Genomic DNA, 16,100 nt, shown 5'->3' with positions numbered 1-16,100 from the left:
CTCAACATCCAATTGCTCGATGTATTGGTTATAGTCATTTATCTTCAGCAGTTCAGACCTTGGCTCTCAATCTGGAAGCCAATGAGGTACCAAAATCCATTCAAGAGGCTATGAGCAATCCACAGTGGAAAAATGCGGTAGATGATGAAATGAAGGCTTTGAAGCTTAATGATACGTGGACAGTAGTTGATCGTCCTCAAGATAAACCAACGGTAGGATGCCGATGGATCTTTACTGTCAAATATAAGGCTGATGGGTCCATTGAAAGGTATAAAGCAAGATTGGTGGCCAAAGGATACTCTCAGACTTTTGGGGTAGACTATCAGGAGACATTTGCACCCGTTTCAAAATTAAACACAATCCGTGTCCTCTTGTCTCTTGCTGCAAATCTGGATTGGAAACTACAACAACTGGATGTCAAGAATGCATTCCTCAATGGAGATTTGGAAGAAGAGGTGTACATGGACCTTCTTCCTGGATTTGACATTGATAAGTATGATGGAAAGGTGTGTAAGCTGAAGAAATCTCTCTATGGTTTAAAACAATCCCCACGTGCATGGTTCAGGCAATTTTCAAAGGCTGTTTGTAAACAAGGATATACCCAAGCTCAAACTGACCATACAATGTTCTACAGGCACTCTCAAGGTAAGATCACCATCCTCATTGTTTATGTCGATGATATTATTGTCACAGGTGACTATCATGAAGAAATAGAGAGACTAAAACAGGCACTTGGAAAGGAGTTTGAAATAAAGGACCTGGGAACACTTCGGTATTTTCTAGGGATGGAAGTTGCACGGAGCAGAACTGGTATATCTGTGTGTCAAAGAAAATATGTATTAGACCTCTTGAAGGAAACCGGAATGCTTGGATGTAAACCATCTGATACTCCAATAAGTCCCAATCATAAGTTGGGAGAGAGCCTAGATGGGGTACCCGTTGATAAAGGGAGATATCAGCGTCTTGTTGGAAGATTAATCTATTTATCCCACACTAGGCCGGATATTGCATTTGCAGTAAGTGTTGTAAGTCAATACATGCATGCTCCTACTGAAGAACACATGGAAGCCGTGTATCATATTCTTAGATATCTTAAAGGAACTCCAGGGCTTGGATTATTTTTCGGAAAGGATGATGACAGAAAGATTAAGGTGTTTACAGATGCTGATTGGGCAGGTTCTATTCAAGATAGGAGATCTACGACAGGATATTGTACCTTCGTATGGGGTAATCTTGTTACATGGAGGAGTAAGAAACGATCAGTTGTTGCAAGAAGTAGTGCTGAGGCTGAATTCAGGGTATTATCTCATGGTATTTGTGAGATAATGTGGCTGAAACTCCTCCTCCAAGAACTCAAGATCAGGTTTGATAGTTCAATGGAAGTCTATTGTGACAACAAGGCTGCAATTGCTATTGCACACAATCCAGTGTATCATGATCGTACTAAACATGTTGAGGTTGACAGGCATTTTATCAAGGAGAAGATTGAAGAGAAACTTATAAATCTGATGTATGTTCCATCATCAGATTAAGTTGCAGATATCCTAACAAAAGGACTCTTGAGACCCATATTTGAATGGTTGTTGATCAAGCTGAAACTGTTCAATCTGTATAGTCCAGCTTAAGGGGGAGTGTTGAATTAGTTAGAAGTTAAGATTATGTGGACTTAGTTAGAAGTTGTTTTAAAGTTGTTTAGATTTTGTGTTTAAATTTAGCAAATAAATCTCCTTTTTTGTTAGGAAAGTTAGGAGGTTATTCCTAGATTTTGTTTCCTCTTGTAACCTATAAATAGTGTCTCTACTCCTCATCTTTGATCAATCAATTTGAGAATTTATTTCTTCTCTCTTTTCTCGTGTATGTCTCTCTGGTGTCTCTATCCTTAGTTTTTACTATCTTAGCGTGGTCTACCTCTATTCCTTGCTTGGAAATTTTGTGACCCAAAACAATACCCTCTTGTACCATGAAATGACACTTCTCCCAATTCAGGACTAGGTTTGTTTGTTCACATCTCTCCAATACTCTCTCCAAATTAACTAAACATGCGTCAAAAGAATTTCCAAAAACAGAAAAGTCATCCATAAAAACTTCTAGAATATTTTCTACCATGTCATAGAAGATGGCCATCATACACCTCTGAAAAGTCGCGGGTGCATTGCATAATCCAAAGGGCATTCGCCTGAAAGCGAACGTACCATACGGACACGTAAATGTTGTCTTCTCCTGGTCTTCTCGAGCAATAGTAATTTGATTATAACCCGAATATCCATCTAACAAAAAATAGAAATCCTTACCTGCCAGACGGTCGAGCATCTGGTCAATAAACGGTAGAGGAAAATGGTCTTTCTTTGTTACCTTGTTGAGTTTGCGATAGTCAATGCAAACTCTCCACCCACTCACAGTTCGGGTTGAGATGAGCTCATTCTCCTCGTTGGCCACCACAGTTATACCCCCTTTCTTTAGTACACACTGTACTGGGCTTACCCAGCTACTGTCGGATATTGGGTATATAACACCGGCGTCAAGCCATTTAAGAATTTCTTTCCTTACAACCTCTTTCATCTTCGAGTTCAACCACCTTTGACTCTCAATAGAGTTCTTAGCATCTTCTTCCAATAAGATTTTGTGCATGCAAAAGGCCGGGCTTATCCCTCGGATATCTGCTATCGTCCATCCAATGGCCTTTTTGTGCTTCTCCAAAATCTGCAATAAAGAATATTCATTAGTAGGTGATAAATTGGAAGCTATAATAATTGGTAAAGTGTCGTTATCCCCTAGATACGCATATTTCAAATGCGACGACAATGGCTTCTGCTCCAACGTGGGTGGTTCCACTATGGACGGAAGTAACGACTTGCATTCTTCCTTTTGTATTTTTTAAACAAGATTAGTCACATGGAACATGGAATGGTAAAACTGCCAGGATCGTTACATTTCATGGGTAGCGGGCTGCCTACGGCTTCACTACTACATTTTGTCATGGGTACCGGTTCATGCTCTTCTATCTTTTTCTTCCTAGAAACTATATCTTTCAAAAACTTAGCATAATTTGGCATTTGTTCTAGAGCATCTACTAACGGTATATTTATATGCAATTGTTTTAAAATATCTAAAAATTTTCTAAACTGGGAATTATTATTTTTCTTAACTAATCTTTGTGGAAACGGGGGAGTAGGGGTAAAAGAAGGTTGTACTTGTGGAGGAACACTCGGGGTGTCCTCATTACCTTTTCAAATATTTTATTTTTCTGGTGTTGTTGGATTCTCTGGTATCTTTACAGTTGGTTCAGTGGACGGAATCTGTACATCTGTAGTTGGCATTGTTGGTCCATCATATGCCAGTCCGCTCCTAAGGGTGACAGCTTTGCACTGTTCTTTCCCTTCTCGTTTTGGTAATTCAGTATGGCCTGAAAAAGAACCTTGTGGTCTATTCTTCAATTCATTGGCGAGCTGTCCCAATTGGGTCTCGAAATTCCTCATTGATGCCGCTTGGGATTGTATCACTGCGTCGGTTCGGGCCATGTACTCCTTCATCATATTCTCAAGATTTGAGTTGTTATTTTGAACTGGTGGAGTCTGTGTTCTCTGATTGTACTGCTGTTGCGGTGGCGGGATGTATTGCTGTGTAGGTGGAACATAGGGCTGCTTGTTCTGCTGGCTCTGCCCTTGATTAAAACCGCTCGAACCTCCTTGACCTCCTCATGAGAAATTAGGGTGGTGCGTCCAACCTGGGTTGTAGGTGTTCGAATATGGGTTAATGTTCCTATTGTTCCCATGTCCTACATAAAAAACGGAAGCAGGGTTATGTGGACAATTATCATAAATATGGTTTTCACTGCAAAATGAACAAATGAGATCGTTGACTTGGCAAACAGGGGCAGGAGTGCAATAATCCGACTGCACAGGTTGTATCGGCGTGGCTAATGGATTTTTTATACCCAACGCCATCTTTTTCAGCCTCTGGTTAATTGTAACCATCTCTTTTTGCATCGAGGTCGCAATGTCTAGAGCCAAAACTCCAGCTGGATCTTGCTTCTTTGGTGCTTCCCTAGATCTTTGCGAACACCATAGTTCGTTGTGTGAAGCTAAGTCATTTAGGATGTCGACTATCTCGTTGAATGTCTTCTTTGTAAAGGCTCCGTTGACAGCATTGTTTAGCATCATCTTAGTAGGATGATCTAAACCTCTAAAGAAATGTTCTATCTGGATGCATGCCGGCAAGCCATGGTTTGGACATTTCCTGATGAGTTCTTTAAATCTTTCCCACGCCTCGTGAACAGGTTCACGATCATACTGTCTAAAGGAGATGATCTCCTCTCTGATATCAGCGTGGCGAGTAGGTGGGAAGAATTTTGTTAAGAACTTCTCCACTAACGACCCCTATGTGGTGATGGATCCCAGTGGAAATGCATTGAGCCATGCTCTAGTTTGGTCCTTCAAAGAAAATGGAAAAAGTGTTAGTCTAAGAGCATTGTCTGTTATACCCGGTAATCGAAATGCATTTGCAATTTGAATGAATGATTTTAGATGATCATGTGGATCCTCATGTTCCTGCCCTCCAAAATGTCCAATTGTCTGCAAGATTTGGAACATCATTGGTTTAAGCTCAAAGTTTGCGTGGGCTGGAATAGGGTTGACTATCCATGAATCAAAGTTCTGAAAAGTCGTGGCGGCATATTCTCGCATTGCCACGTCTCTATTGTCCGCCATCTGGATATGGTTGAATTCATCATTTCTTGCGTGATCCCTCATATTACCGTTAACAGCAGGTGGATCAACCGGATCACGAGGTGGAATATCTGCCATTGATGTGTTCGTACTCTCTACCTCACTTTCAGGACTGATTTCACCTTCTCTCTCTTTTTGCTTTTCTAGTTGTTTTCGAAGTCTTTGCTCCTTTCGAGTTTTTCGAAGGGTCCGCTCAATCTCAGGGTCAAGGGGTAGAAGAAAAGATCTTGTGCTCATGCACTTTAACTTACCCTTGTGAGATAAACGACAAAAAATATAGAACAAAAACGGTGGATGGAAATTACACCCAACAACGATTCACAAAAATAAAAACTAAAAGAATTTGAAAATAATTTTAAAACTAAAGTCCCCGGCAACGTTGCAAAAAACTTGACTGGTGGTTATGCTGAACGCACGCACTAGGCGTGGTAACAATTCTATAGATGCAAGCGCACACCTGTCAGAGTAATATAAAATGGATGGAGTATCCAAGTATCGATCCTCAAGGACTTCTAAATAATTTCCAAACTCTAAAGTTTTAAAGAATAGTGAACGTTGAAATGAGTGATTCTTGTAAAATGGGAAGTGGTCACAAATAATGGTTTTGGATTTGGGAATTGGTCTTATAATGGTAAAACCTAGCCCAAATTACTTCAAGTTAGCAAACAAAGAATCAAGGATACGTTAAGGACGATATGCATTTTACTTTAGGAACCAACGACTACGCTTTTCACTTGACTCATGTCTAAGCAAGTTCAAAGTCCTAAGACATTTCCTAATATGTCTATTATGAGAGATATCTTAGTTTTAGGATGGAAATAGTCGCAACCTCGGGTTAAGGTCCTATGTCTAGGCTACTTAACCGGAACCCTTATGTCTAAGGCGCTCCTCTCCTCGGTTTAACCACTCAACAATGCAAATAAGCAACCTTTTCAGTATTGACTTGTTATGACTTACAGTGGCCTTCTCTAAATCCTAACTTTTTGGGAAAACATGTTGAGCAATGAATGAAAAGCAAAAACACTACTTCTTAGCAACCCTTTTTAGAAATTAAAGGCTAACTATCCATAACCGGGCTAGAGACGGGAATTTAGAAAGACATATTGAAGAAAATACAGCAAGTAAACTGGTTGAAATTGGAATGCATGTGTGAAAACAAAAGTTAACTAACGGAGAGTTTTTCTCGGGATTGAGAGCTTCGCCCTTCTCTTTCAAGAAAGGGGGAGTGTCACGCGCTCTTTCCTCCAAAAACACAACTCTCTTAACTAAAAATAAAGAAAAGGCAAAGGGAAGATAAGCAAAGTGCTGGATTTTTATATATTTGAATAAGTAGAAAATAACTAAGTACAAATGGGAACAAAACAAAGCTCAAAAAAGGAATGTAAAGTGCTTGGGATTTAAAAACCAAAAGCAACTAATGAAAGCAACTCATAAGTACTTATAAAGCAACAAAGAAACACTAAAAATGATCAAGAGAAGGAAGCAAGGCTTGATGTCTTTGGTGGAGAAGCTGCTAGAATTTATAGCTGTGCAGAATTGGTTAAGTAGGTCCTAAAACGATGGTGAATCACCCATTTCCAACTCCTTTGACTTACTAAATCGTGCTCAAACTGATAGTGGAACACTTCTTCTACACATATGCATCGGTTGAAACAACCAAAACGCACTGGAAGACGCGTTTCATTAAGGGCAAAGTTGGAAGAAAACCACGTTTTTGCAGCAGCCTAGGCATCTGGCGCCTCTTGAGGTATTTTCCGTCTTTTTGCTTCTTTTGATTAATTTCCACTCCCAAATGGTCCTAAAATGTCATAAATATAATATAAGCCAACCACAAACCATCATATATGAATTTTTCATGAATTGGAACTCAAATGACCGAGAAAAGTCCGAAACAAAGCTAAAACATAGTAAAAACAGCATCTAAAACCTTCTTTTTACGCATGTAAACAAGAGTAATCATGTATAAGCTCTAAGGGCTCTTTGGCTCTATAACATTTTCCAGTAAAAGGTCTTTTAGTAATCTTGCCTTCAAAACAAGACTCACATGGTGGTAAAGAATCGTCTTCTAACTTACTTAAAATGCCATTCTTAACCAACCTCCCTATCCTATTGAGATTAATGTGACCTAATCTTAAGTGCCAAAGATAGGTATCTTCCTTTTGAGAAACTTTTTGCCTTTTATTTTGAGTTCTAGCATTTTTAAACAACTTGGTATTTAAAACTGCTTTCGTTATGGTTGGTCTTAGCACATACAAGTTGTTTTCAAGCAAAGCAGAACAAATATTAACACCTTTTCTCGAAATGAACGCTTCATTCATATGAAAAGAAATTGAATACATATGTTCCAACAAACAAGAAATTGAAATTAAGTTCCTTTTAATTTTAGGAACAACGTACACATTATCTAATAATATATACATATTCTTATTTGTAAACAACTTGAGCTCCCCTACCGCCACAGCTGAGACGACCTCTCCCGTTCCGACCTTGAGAGTCATCTCTCCCGCGTCAAGCTGCCTCCAGGAACTAATTCCCTGAAATGAAGAACAAACGTGATTAGTGGCGCCTGAATCCAGTATCCAGGCGGAGTCATCATTCTCCACTAAACATGTTTCCAATACAAGTAAATCATATTTACCTTCGTTGGCTTTCATCTTTTCGGCCAAGTACTTTGGGCAGTTGCGCTTCCAATGCCCGTCCATATTGCAGTGGAAACACTTTCCTTTCTCTGCAACCTTGACCTTTCCTTTCTGGGCAGCAGCAGTTGAGTTAGGTTTAGACCCTTTACCAGCAGCCTTCTTCTTGGGCGCAGACCTCGTTCCAGAGGACGATCCTTTGTTGAACCTCTTTGAGGTGGCAACATTTGCCTCCCCTTCTTGTCCCTTACATTTCATAAGAGACTGGTAGGTTTGCAGCTCGTTTAGGAGCGTGTTAAGAGTGTACTCCAACTTATTCATAACCGCATTGCTGCGGAATGGAAGGAAACTCTTCGGAAGAGATTCCAGATTAAAGCTGACCTGACTCTGCTCGTCTATGACGGCCCTGTTCGACTCAGCCACGTTGAAGTGGACCATTAGGTTGAGAACGTGTTCTCGCACTGAGAAGCCCTCCTTCATGCGGGAGTTGTAAATGAACTTAAGGGCTTCATGTCGAGCCTGTGAGGACGGTTGTCCAAACATGCTCTGCAGCGAGTCCATGATCTCCTTAGTGGTGACCGTGTCCTCGTGCTTCTTGGCAAGCACATCAGATATGCTCGCCAAGATGTAGACCTTGGCCTTGTCATTGGCCTTGATCCACCTGTCATAGGCGTTGCGCACCGCCACATTGGCGTTAGGCGCAGGAGCTTGAGGACAATCCTCTTGCAAGACGAACATAAGCTCATCTATCACGAGAATAGTGTTTAGGTTTGACTTCCATTGTTTGTAATTTTTGCCATTAAGTCTTTGCGCGGCTAAGAGTGCAATAATGGAAGTAGACATGCTGAAAGTAAAAACAAATCTGTATTAGTTTCATGCATTAACCTTTTATACCCAATCAAAATTTTAGCAAAACTAATTAAGCACCCTAACAAAATTGTTTTGCAACGACGCTTCAGTGATTTAGAGCAACAGCCACCGTAGGGCGGACAGGTACTTGACTGGGTGTTTATGCTGAACGCACGCACTAAGCGTGGTAACAATTATATAGATGCAAGCGCACACCTGTCAGAGTAATATAAAATGGATGGAGTATCCAAGTATCGATCCTCAAGGACTTCTAAATAATTTCCAAACTCTGAAGTTTTAAAGAATAGTGAATGTTGAAATGAGTGATTCTTGTAAAATGGGAAGTGGTCACAAATAATGGTTTTGGATTTGGGATTTGGACTTATAATAATAAAACCTAGCCCGATTTACTTCAAGTTAGCCAACAAAGAATCAAGGACATGCTAAGGATAATATGCATTTTACTTTAGAAACTAACGACTACGCTTCTCACTTTACTTATGTCTAAGCAAGTTCAAAGTCCTAAGACATTCCCTAATATGTCTATTATGAGATATATCTTAGTTTTAGGATGGAAATAGTCGCAACCTCGGGTTAAGGTCCTATGTCTAGGCTACTTAAGCGGAACCCTTATGTCTAAGGCGCTCCTCTCCTCGGTTTAACCACTCAACAATGCAAATAAGCAACCTTTTCAGTATTGACTTGTTAAGACTTACAGTGGCCTTCTCTAAATCCTAACTTTTTGGGAAAACATGTTGAGCAATGAATGGAAAGTAAAAACACTACTCTTAGCAACCCTTTTTAGACATAAAAGGCTAACTATCCATAACCGGGCTAGAGACGGGAATTTAGAAAGACATATTGAAGAAAATACAGCAAGTAAAATGGTTGAATGTGGAATGCATGTGTGAAAAACAAAAGTTAACTAACGGAGAGTTTTTATCGGGATTGAGAGCTTCGCCCTTCTCTTTCAAGCAAGGGAGAGTGTCACGTGCTCTTTCCTCCAAAAACACAACTCTCTTAACTAAAAATAAAGTAAAGGCAAAGAGAAGATAAGCAAAGTGCTAGATTTTTATATATTTGAATAAGTAGAAAATAACTAAGTACAAATGGAAACAAAACAAAGCTCAATAAAAGAATGTAAAGTACTCGGGATTTAAAAACCAAAAGCAACTAATGAAAGCAACTCAAAAGTACTTAGAAAGCAACAAAGAAACACTAAAAATGATCAAGAGAAGGAAGCAAGGCTTGATGATTTTGGTGGAGAAGTTGCTGGAATTTATAGCTGTGCAGAATTGGTTAGGTAGGTCCTAAAACGATGGTGAATCACCCATTTCCAACTCTTTTGACTGACCAAATCGTGCTCAAACTGATAGTGGAACACTTCTTCTACACGTATGCATCGGTTGGAACCACCAAAACGCATTGGAAGACGCGTTTCATTAAGGGCAAAGTTGGAAGAAAAACTGTTTTTCTGCAGGCACGCAGGCGCCTGGCGCCTCCCATGAAGCTTTTTTCGTCTTTTTGCTTCTTTTGATTAATTTGCACTCCCAAATGGTCCTAAAATGTCATAAATACAATATAAGCCAACCACAAACCATAACATATGAATTTTGCATGAATTGGAACTCAAACGATCGAGAAAAATCCGAAACAAAGCTGAAACATTGTAAAAACAGCATCTAAAACCTTCTTTTTACGCATGTAAACAAGCGTAATCAGTACTCCTTCACTGAATTGAGACATTCTCAATTAAATTTTACACAAGAATAACTCTTATTCCTATAAATTTTAGTCATCGTTTATTTTGTCAGGAAATTGCTAACTAACTTAACAACTCCTCGTAAGTGTGACCCAACATTTTCGGACCTCAGAGGTCCATCCAAATAATCCTGCCGTAGGGAAGGAAAATATTGGAGCAAAACCTAAGAGACTCCTATCCATTTTTGGAGTTTGTCTTGGTTTTGATTTCCATACAATGAACCCTCCGTAGGGATGGTCGCTCCAAGACGACACGCAGGTCATGTATGAAACCTCACGGTGCAAACCAATGGCGGAGACCGCAGGATGTGTTGTCACACGTACTTCTCCCACTTACTATGAACACTATCTCCATTCACCTCGATATTGAACCATGCAAACACCTTCCGTAGGGAGGCCGCACCCAGGGCGACACGAGGCCGAGCATGGAACTCACAGCGTGAATTTAAAGGAGAATGTGAGAGAGAGAGTAAAGTATGTTATATATACTTTGTATATCAAATATATACACTGTATATTACATATTCTCTTTTGCTCCCACTTAGTATTCTATGACTAGGCTATATTACTTAGATAAATCCCGGCTAAGTGAAATTAACTAAGTGAATTTTTTTAGTCGGCCCAATATAACTATTATATCGGAAGTTGTACAATAATGTTTTAGTTCGTTAAACACTTTAATAAACCAACGGCATTATTGCTTGTATATAAAATATTGTCTAATTCAACCCCCAGGTCGGTTCCCAGGTAGAGGTGTTCCCTTACGGTCAGCTTAAATACCTCAGCCTAGACAGAACCTTCCTTAGACAGGGTTCCCTTATAGACAACATTTTATATTTAGTCTTTTGTTATTTCATTTTAAACCTAGTTAAAACAAAATAAAAGACTACCCCCTAATCACATTAGAAGATATAACCTGTGGTCTAATTAATTTTAAACCCCTTTATAATTAATCAACTTAGACCTTATGTTTGCATGCAACTCTTTATTATAGATTTTAATTTCTATCTACCACATTTTTTAACTCTTATAAAATTTAAGAAATTAAAACTATAAACATGCATTGAAAGCATACATTAATATAACAATTATATTACCCAAAATAATGTCATGCTCAATGCAACTTTATTTTCATCTAATTAATACAACACTTATATTAATTATGAAAATAAAACATGCATTCATATATTATAACATTTATAACTATATGATGCATGACCATACATACATACTATATATCAAACATACATATTATGCATGTAACCTATACTGGGATTTTAAAACTATATGGCATACAATATGCAATATGATTTTAATTAAAAATATACATTCATAATGCATAAAATAATTAAATAGCAAAGTTGGAACGGTTTTTGGCACCCTAAGAAAATGAAATAATAAAAATTAAGAATACCAACTGCATCCGCCCTCGAACCGCGAACCGGAGCCTCGAAACCGCTTCGAAAACACCCGGGACAGCTTCTCGGCACCTAAGGGCAGCGCCACGGCGCTGCTGCAGGAAAATGCTGTGGCAGCAGCACCGCGGCGCCCTGGCATGACGCCATGGCGCTACGTGCTGTCCCAAAGCGCCATGGCGCTGTCTGCGCAGTCTGCTTCGTCTTCTTTGCTGTTTTCTGCAACTTTTGCCCAATCCGACGCCACGAACGACTTTCTGGCGACCCAGACGTACAGAAACAAAACATAAACATAATGCCCAAAACACCGGGCCCTTACATCATCGAATCATGAAGAAAAACGCTATCTAAGTGCCAAAAAATCGAAAATTTTCCAACCCGCAAACCCATATTTCGAAAATATGAAATCACCCACCAAACTCAGCGATTTTTTTATACCAAAAAATAAGAACTACAACCTGGCTCTGATACCAATTGAAGGGATGTGAATCCCGGAGTGGAAACAGAATTTCGTTGCTGTTTTTCGGGATACAAAATCGAGTTTTAAAGAAGGAAAATACAGGGGAAAAACAAACCTTTGAAGAACGTTTCTTCAGTAAGTTCCCCTCGAACACCACCACTATGTCTTCCTGACTATCCTCTTGGGTCTCGGGATCGTGCCTGTGGGAGCGTCAATTTGGAACGTAAGGGAGAATTTTGAGAGAGAGAGCTTTTCCTTGAGAGAGATCTCGGAATTCCACACCTTTGTTCTGTGTTCTGTAACTTTTGCAGAACTGCAAAAAAAAAACCAAAAGCAGTGACGTGGGGTAACTCCCCACGTCACACGAACCTCCCACTCCCCTGCAATTTTGCAGGGGAGTTTAATATTATTAATATTAATAATATTAATAATATATATATATTTATATATATTTATATAAATAATAAATATATATATAATAATTAAAATATAAAATTAATTTATTAATAAATCTTATTAATTAATAAATAATTATTAATTATTAATCCAATTAATAATTAATATATATATATATATAAATCAAATAAATAATTAACACTTAATTATTTATCACAAAAATAGAATCATATTCTATAACATTTTTCTCGTATAATCTATAGTTCTAATGTACATCTTATGCACATTATTTTTAACCTATAATTTTAATATGAATCTTATTCATATTAATTTTATTTGGATCTCATTTAAATAATTTCTCTCATAATATATAGTTTTAATTTACAATTAACTATATATTTTAATGTATCAATATACATATAATCCCTTAAGTAATTTGAACAATTCAAATTCTTCCAAAACATTGATCCTCGTTTTACCCGTTATGAGCTAGCAAGGGGACCTAATGGACCTACAGATTCGAAGCTCCAACATTGCAAGATTAGTAGGTCAAACTCATTGACCGAGTTAATCTAGATTCGTTAACTACGGGTCATTCCACTAAAGACCCGCAGTTGCACTCTTCTCACTGCAGAATGTTTTCGTGTCCATGGATATACGACCATTAATGACGAGTCAATCCTTCACGAGTGTTCGTAACTCAAGTTGGGTCAAATTACCGTTTTACCCCTGAGTTACATCTTACTCCTTATGTAACGCCTCGCGTTCTCGGACTCATTTATTTTTGGTTAAATGATGCCTTTGGATTTTTCCTTAAGCTGATAACTTTAATTCTGGGATTTTATAATTTGTAAATTCAAATTTTTGGCTAAATTAGAATTAAATTTAATTTCATTGGAATAAGATAATTTAGGTTCCCGACATGTGTAGGAGAATTTTAGTTAAATCTTAAATTGACGGTTTTTAGGATTTTTCCTAAATTCTACTTTTGGATTATTATTCTTGGGTTTTAGAGTTTAAGATAAATATTTTATTTCGGGTTGTCATGGGTTTTATTTGATTTCTAAAGTGAAATTTGGGCTTGTTGTTTTGGGCCATTGTGTTATCTATTTGGGGCCTCCTTTGAGAATTGGGGTTTGGGCTATAAGTGTTAAAACAAATTAAAGAGAAAGGAATTAAAACCAATTAAAAGAAATAGAAAACCCTAAATCTTTTATTTTTCCCCTTTCTTCTTCTCCTTCAAAACTCCTTCCCCCAATTTTCTGCTGCCAGCCGCCTCCCTCCTCCAACGATACAACTCCCTCCGGCAATGCCTTAGACATTGGCAGTTTGCAGCAGCAGTGACGGCCAGATAGCAGCGGCGTCACGCTTGTCCCGACGCACGACGACAGCTCGAGCCGAGATCTGTGACGACGATGTTTGGCGACACAAAGCAGGTCGCGCGAGCCCTCCTTCGACGTATCTGTGTGCGACAGCGTGGTGATTCTACACGAACGGGAAGCCCGACGACTGGCGCATAAGTTTTGAAGCAAACATCCTCCGTCGGTCTCCTTTCCGACGATACCCAGCGGCTGAACAACGGCGTGACGATTAAAACTTCTACATTCTCCGACGACAACCAATTTCAGCATCCGAATAGTCTAGACCTGCGACATGGAGTATGTTTTGTGACATTTTCTTCGTTCTGACACGTTCTGGCGTCAACCCACTCGTATTCGAAGCTCAATTTGCAATACCCACCCCGTTCGGCATTGTTTCGGTGTTGACCCACTTCTTTTTGGACTCAAATCAGCCTTACCCATTCCTTTTCGGCGTAGGAGCAACAAGCCCGAGGCTTCTCGAACTCAGTTTTGAAGTGCCGAGCTCATTCGACATCGACCCACTCTCAACCCAAGTGGTCTTAGTGTGAGTTAGTAGGTAACGACTCACCTAAACTCGGTTTCAATTATATTTAAGTGTTTCTAATCGGTTACTAACCTCGAGATCATACTTCTTTTGATTTAGGAAGTCTTCGACAAGCTTAAGAGCCTTAGGACATTTGTTTGTAAGTAGTTTCTTACTGGAGGGATTGGTTGTTGTGTGCTGATATGATATGGTTGATTGCTCGTGTGCTCATGTGTGATATTTGCATGATTGCTTATCGTTGTATCATTTAGTAAACGTCATTGTTGAAAGACTGTTGATATATCTCGGGAAAATTATGTGGTTGTGTGAATAAATTGTAACCAAGTAATCTTGGATGACTATGTCCGAATTATTGTTGTGCTTTAATTGGTTTTCATGATGAAAATTGTATACTGGTACTATAATATGTTGTTTCGAAAGCATGTTGAAGATGTATGAGAAATCAGCTGTGTTTGATGTATGCTGGATATCTATCGATTATATTTTGGTTAAGTTGTTGGTTGTGCCTCTTCTGTGAACGATGCCTGTTGGAGCTGTTGGATCACGTTGGACTATTTTAAATTGATTGGTTTTACATATGATCATTTTGGTGTATCGCATATTGGACTGTTATGAGATTATTAATGCATGAGGCATGGCGTAGTAGCAAGTAGGACTCTTGTGAGAGTTTTGAGACATAACAAGTAAGTAGACAAGGGGCGTGTGCGTGCGTTAATGTGTGTTAAATGGTCTCTAATGTGCTGGTTTTGTGGTGTTTAATATTAATTTTGTTATGTCTTTGTGCTAAATAACTCTCGTTGTGTTAATCGGTATACTTGGAGTAGTGTTGGATATTTGTCGGTGAAAATGGTGAGACTTCTGCATTGCTAAACTGCTGAGTATTGCTGTGGAAATGTTTGTTGTCTAAATATGCATGAATTGTATTTATGAGCTGAAAGATGCAGGGGTCATGGTTTAAGAAAGTATATAGTAAGACTCTAGTGAGAGTTGGATTCTTGGAGTAAAGGAATGAGTGAGTGTCAGGGCCTCGGGTATAAATGGTCGGGGGCTGATACGTCACTAATTGAGTATCGAAGCCTCGGGTAAAAACGGTCGAGGGTCGATGCGAGGAGTCCTTTGGAAGGAAGGCTATTGGGGCCTTGGGTAAAAATGGTCAAGGGCCAATAGATGGTGAAGTCATCGGGGCCTCGGGTAAAAATGGTCGAGGGCCGATGCAGTAGAGTCGGGGCTCTGGGTAAAAATGGTCAGGGGTCGACTCTACTCGAAGGAGTTAACTGTGGAAGGCTAGGATAGCTGTGATAAGCGTAGAGGTACTTGAGATGTTAGGGAGACTAGAGGTTGGTAGTTAATGTGTAAGGATGAGTTTGACATGTACGGTACATGTAGAGTTAAACATTCGCATAAACTGCTTCTTGTGATATGTTCTTTTTATCAAAGCTCAAGAGTTGTGATAAGCATGATATGTTGATTCTTTGATAAGCATGATACGGTCTTTCCTTGATAAGTATGCTGTTGTGCGTGACCCTTCAGATAAGGGTTGCTTACTGAGTACTGTGGTTGTACTCATCCCTCTTTTTCCCCTCCAGTTTGCAGGTATCGAGCTAGCTCTTGGGATGGTGATGGTGAGGAGGAGGCTTGATCGGAAAGACCATTAGCTATGCTGCGTGCAATTAATTTCTTTTAGTTAGGATAGTTGTGGCTATTTAATCGTGTAGTAGAGTTGTTAGCGGTTGGTCTTGTTTAGTTTTATGGTCTAAAGGATGTTGTAAGGTTGCCGATTCATTATTCTTTTAAGAGCATTAATTTTGTTAGCTTCTTGAACTACGAGATTGTAACCTACTTAGGATATTTATGAATACATTTGTTTAAGTTGATCGTACTTGAATTAGTTTTTGCTTCATTGTCATTCGAGATGTTAATATTCATTTAGTAGATGGTTTATAGTTAGTAGAGG

General features: G+C 39.0%; 1 long non-coding RNA gene, 1 other non-coding gene and 1 pseudogene across 2 annotated transcripts; all 3 read left to right on the top strand.

The window, feature by feature from the left end:
* The first annotated feature begins 813 nt into the window (after positions 1–813).
* LOC148209639 (secreted RxLR effector protein 161 pseudogene) lies at positions 814–1,532 on the top strand (annotated as a pseudogene).
* Positions 1,533–4,215: 2,683 nt separating this feature from the next.
* LOC148209638 (small nucleolar RNA R71) lies at positions 4,216–4,322 on the top strand. The gene has a single exon (XR_015793379.1). It is a non-coding gene; the product is annotated as a small nucleolar RNA R71 (small nucleolar RNA).
* Positions 4,323–13,970: 9,648 nt separating this feature from the next.
* LOC148209637 (uncharacterized) lies at positions 13,971–15,879 on the top strand. The gene is made up of 3 exons (XR_015792623.1): positions 13,971–14,158; positions 14,246–14,285; positions 15,733–15,879. It is a non-coding gene; the product is annotated as an uncharacterized LOC148209637 (long non-coding RNA).
* The last annotated feature ends 221 nt before the right edge of the window (positions 15,880–16,100 follow it).

The sequence above is a fragment of the Momordica charantia genome (assembly GCF_013281855.1).
Source record: "Momordica charantia cultivar OHB3-1 chromosome 8 unlocalized genomic scaffold, Mcharantia_2.0 BLBB01000008.1, whole genome shotgun sequence".
Lineage (NCBI taxonomy): Eukaryota > Viridiplantae > Streptophyta > Magnoliopsida > Cucurbitales > Cucurbitaceae > Momordica > Momordica charantia.
This window is presented reverse-complemented; position numbering and strand designations above follow the sequence as displayed.